At 39.2% G+C, this 5,161-nt stretch overlaps 1 pseudogene; it reads right to left on the bottom strand.

Annotated features, from left to right (window-relative positions):
* Positions 1-4,398: 4,398 nt before the first annotated feature.
* Positions 4,399-4,930, bottom strand: LOC127674648 (40S ribosomal protein S18-like; annotated as a pseudogene).
* Positions 4,931-5,161: the final 231 nt, after the last annotated feature.

The raw sequence follows: 5,161 nt of genomic DNA, 5'->3' as shown, positions 1-5,161 counted from the left end.
ACCCCATACTTTGCACATCTGCAGGAGATTTACAGTTTGGTCTTCATGTAGGTCCTGAACAACTGCAGCAGGATCTATCCCAAAAGCTGTTACCAGTCTCTGGGATATGTTCTTCTAGCTGGGCTGTCTTTTCTAGACTCAGTGGGAGAGGAAGCACCTAGACTTGCAGAGATTTGACGTGCCAGGGTAGGGGATACCCACAGAGCCCCTACCTACTCAGAGGAGAAGGAGAAGGATGATGCAGGAAGTATTATGGGAGGGAATAGTGAGTGGGATATAAAGTGAATAAGTGAAAAATAAATAAAGGAAAAAAGTAAGAGTTTGTGGTGATATTTCTGAGTCTGACTTGACTCTACGAATTTTACTCATATTTAAAATATTATATATTTTTACATTTTCTTCAATTTAAATCCTGATCATAGCCCCCTCTTCCTCATCCCACCCTTACAAATCCCTCTCCCCCTATTTCTCCTACCCCTTCTCCTCAGTATCTCTTGGTACCATCCCACTTTGGAGCATCTAGTCTCAGCAGGTCTAGGCACATCCTCTCCCACTGAGGCCCATCCAGGAATTTCAAGTAGTGGGGAGAGAGGGGATCCAATGGCAGGGAACAGAGACTGACAGCCCCTGTTCTACCTGTTATGGGACCCACATGAACTTCAACTTGCACATTTGCTATAGATGTGTAGGGAGTCTAGGTCCAGCTCCTGCATGTACCCTGGTTGGTGGTCCAGTCTCTATGAACCCCCGTTGTCTCTGTTAGTTGACTCTGGCGGTTTTCTTGTGGTGTCTTTAACCCCTCTGTATTGCTCATTTCTATCCTCTATTCTTCCACAAGACTCCCCATGCTCTGATGTTTGATGGTGGGTCTCTGTATCTGCTTCTATCCATTGCTTGATGAACCCTCTCAGGAGACAGTTATGCTAGGATCCTGTCTGCAAGAAATGCAGAATATCATTAATAATGTCAGGGTTGGCTCTCTCCCACAGGATGGGTCTCAAGTTGGGGTAGTCATTGTTTGGCTGTTCCCTCAGTCTGTGCTCCATCTTTATCCCTGCACATCTTGTAGGCAAGACAATTTGGGGGGTTAAAGGTTTTTTTTTTTGGGTAGATTGATGTCTCCCTCCCACCTCTGGAAGTCATGTCTGGCTATACGAGATGGCCACTTCAGTCTTTATATCCCCCTCTGGTAGGTATTAAAAACAAAGACATGAGGTATTTTGCAGACAAATAGATGGAACTTGAGAATATCATCCTGAGTAAAGTAACCCAGAGCCAGAAGGACACATGGTATGTACTCAGTTATAAGTGGACATTATCCATGAAGTGTAGGCTAACCAAAGAAACTGGATAGTAAGAAGGTCCCAAGGGAGGATGTATGAGATAGATGGAGAGAGGGAACTGGGTAGAAGAGGGGCTGAAGTGGGGAACAAGGATGGAAATCAGGTATAAGGAGTAGGGAGTGAAATTGGCCTGGGAGTGAAAATGGAAATTGGCTAGAAAATGGGGGGTTGGGCATCTCTGGTGACTAGCTGAAGGCCTGGGATGGGAAAGGATATGAGACTATAGAGGGTGACCCTACCTTCAGTATTATTTTTAACTACATATATGTATGTGTGTAGTATGTGCAGGTCATGTGGAGCCAAGCAGAGAGCACTAAATTTCTTGAAGCTGGAGTTGCAGGTGGTTGAGAGCCACACAACATAAGTATTAAGAAACAAACTCAGGTCCACTGTAAGAACAGTGCATGCTCTTAACCACTAGATCTAGCTCTCCCACCCAGGTTTTTATTTATTATTAACATATAATATTATTAACATATAATAACTACAAAATTAAACACAATGATATGTCCATTATTAAAATTACTGAATTCAGGTTATATTTTATGATAGTCTATATTCTTACAATACATTTAGCATAAGATATAAAGTCCTGCATCTTATAGCTTAGTTGAGATAATGTTTCCTCTATATGGATTTGCCAAAACTTTGATATAAACTTAGGCTTGTTTGTTTCATTTTGCTTTGTCTTGTTAAGGATTTTTATCTTTTTTGGTAAATTTTGGTCCAAATTCAAATTTTTTAATGTTGTAAGTATAAAGAAGTATCTTAGTGTTTTATTGCTGTGAAGAAATACAATAGCCAAGGCAGTTCTTATAAAGGTCAACATTTAATTGGAACAGTCTTATAGTTTCAGAGGTTTAGTCCATTATTATCATGGTAGGAAACATGGCAGCACGTGGCAGACATGGTGCTGGAGAAGGAGCTGACAATGCTACATCTTGATTTGATGGCAGCTAGGAGGATAATTGTGTTCTGCAGGCAGTCAGAAAACTAGAATTCCACACTGGTTATAGCTTGAGCATAGGAGACCCCAAAGCCTTCCCACACAGTGATACATTTCCTCCAACAAGGCCTCAGATACTCCAACAATTCCACACCTCCTAATAACAACATTCCCTGTGGTCTAAGCATTCAAACACATGTATCTATGGGGACCAAACATATTCAAACGTCCACAAGATGTTACAAGATCTTTAAAATAAGGATCGGATATGCGGGCACACTTCTGTCATTCCAGTGTTTATGAAACTGAACTATCAGTAGGAATCGTTGGATTGAAGCTATACATTGTGAGCTGCCTGATCTGAGTTCTAGGAAATGAACTGAACACTGAACATACATTCTTTATTGTTGTTGTTGTTGTTATTATTATTATTATCATCATCATTATCATCATCATCATCATCATTATTTTATTCTTCTGTGTATCTGTACATTATGTGTATGCCTGATACTGCACAAGTCAGAAGAGGCTATAACATCCCCTGTAACTGTGATCACACATATGGGTGCTGGGAATTGAACCCAGGATTTGTGGAAGAACAACACATGTTCTTAACCATAGAGCCATCTCTGCAGCCTTAGATATTCTTAAGAATTGATCTCTTTTTTTCTGGTTTACATGTTAAGTTTTTATTTGTTCACTTGTTCAACAAGTATTTATTGAGTCTTGAAGAATGTACCAGACAGATACTTATCACTTGTTGCTGACTTTGTTACTTTTGTGGCATTTTTCTTTTGTTTCTGAGCTTAGTTTGAACTGAAAATCTTTGGGGGCCCAGGGGGATCTTCTCTTTATAAATTCAAACAGGTTTAACAACAGAAACTTCTAAGTAACAAATGAATGCAATTTAATTGTCTAAACAATAAACAAGATTAAAAATATTCTCTAAGTAGGTAGATATAGTGTAGTGGATTCCATACATCTTGAATGAACAGTCTGACAAAATTAGCAGTAAAAGAGTAATGTGGAGTTTTTTGTTTTCTATATGTAGATGTTTAAAAGGAGACAATTGCATGGTAAAATAAAGAACTCTCAGTACCCTGAAAAATTTGAAAGGGAATATCCTTAATAAACCTTTAACAAAGGGAAGTCATTTATATTTATAAAACATTTTCTTGATTATACTCTTTTTTTAAATGTTCAAGACTATCAAAACATTCTTAAAGAGTAGTCCAAGGTGTGAACTAGAGTCTGGATATCACCATTTAATACAGGTACTGCATTTTATCCTAATTTCTGTTCCTATTGTGTAAGGCTCCAAGGAATAGTGCCAAGGAATATCGGTCAGTGCCTGTGAAAGTTCATCCTTGGAGTTAATGTATTTTTTAGCGAAAGGATTCTTCCAACTGATGAGATGGTGTACTGTGCTCTGAAGGATTCTGGTGAAGTGAAAATGACTATAGTGAAGTGTTTCTAGGTCAGATTTATACATGGTGAAAATGAAGTGGAAAAGGTAAGCAAGCTCATGTATTCAGTAGTCAGTAAAAGAGGCAAAAAGAGAACAGGACCCTCAATTTTTAAGAAGATGTAACCACTCAAATACAATCAGAAATTAGGACAGAATAACTGTTTATGGGATGTTTAACAGCTTCTGTTAATTATTGTCCCAGCATAACTTTTTGAATAATTATGCATGATTTTTTACTCTAGTCCCAGACTGAAATGCATTTTTTTTTATTTTTAAAAGTATGTGTGTATATGTAACATGTTTTTGTGATGGGACTTACATGTGTAAGACTGAAGGCAACCTGAAGTATTTGTCCTTGCCTTCCACATTGTCTGAGGCAGGGTCTTTTCTTGTTTGCCATTGTTCTATATACTTGAAGGCTAGCCAGCCAAAGAGCTTCTCTTTGTCACTCCCTCCAATCTCATAGCATAAGACTGCAAGAATTACAGATGTGCACCTCTATGTCTGACTTTTGCATGAGTTTGAAGGATCTGAGCTCAGGCTATCAGGGTACATGGTTTTACCCACTGAGGTATCCTTCTGTCTCCCTATGCATTTTTTTAGGTATATAATCTATTTATTAACTGCAAAGGCCCAGAGACTCATTTCTTCTTAGATACACCCATAGTACAGCCCCAGTAGCCAATGGTCTTGGTGTGCTGACCAAGGATACGAAGACCCTAAAATCAGCACAGTCCCCTATGGGCTCAAATTTTCTTCAGATGTTCCAGATCTTCACACAGCTTGTTGTCTAGACATTTGGCCAGAACCTGCCTGTATTTCTGATCTTTCACATCCTTCTCTCTGTTCAAGAGCTAGTCTGGGATCTTGTACTCTCATGGATTCTGTATGATGGTGATCACACGCTCTGCCTCTGCCTCCATGAGTTCTCCAACCCTCTTGGTGAAGTCAATGTCTGCTTTCCTCAACACCACATGAACATTTCTCCACCCCACACACTTAAGGGCAGTGATGGCTATCTTCTGCTGCCCCAGTGATGGCTATTTTCTGCTGCCCATTGATGTTGGTGTTGAGTACTCACAAAATGTGCTGGAACTTCTCAGAGATCACTACAGACACGGCTGCAGCATAGATAGCGGCGTGTAGGCCTCCTGTGGAAATCCCCCTATGCATTTTACAATTTTTTGTAGACAAATCGCACATTTTGTTCCAGCTACGCAGAAGAAAATGAATCCTAGCAATGTTCTTCCAAAGCAAACTTAAAGCAATGTAAGATGCACAGATACTTAGGATCTTGAAAATGAGTGATTTCCCCTCCAAAATTGCTAATTCAAACTGGATTAATTTTCAAGTATTTTCTTTGTTGTGAGACCATAGAATTATATAATATTCTCTTTTAATTTT

Source organism: Apodemus sylvaticus, chromosome X, assembly GCF_947179515.1.
Source record: "Apodemus sylvaticus chromosome X, mApoSyl1.1, whole genome shotgun sequence".
NCBI lineage: Eukaryota > Metazoa > Chordata > Mammalia > Rodentia > Muridae > Apodemus > Apodemus sylvaticus.
The sequence above is the reverse complement of the archived record's forward strand: the minus strand, read 5'-3'. Positions and strand labels throughout refer to the sequence as shown.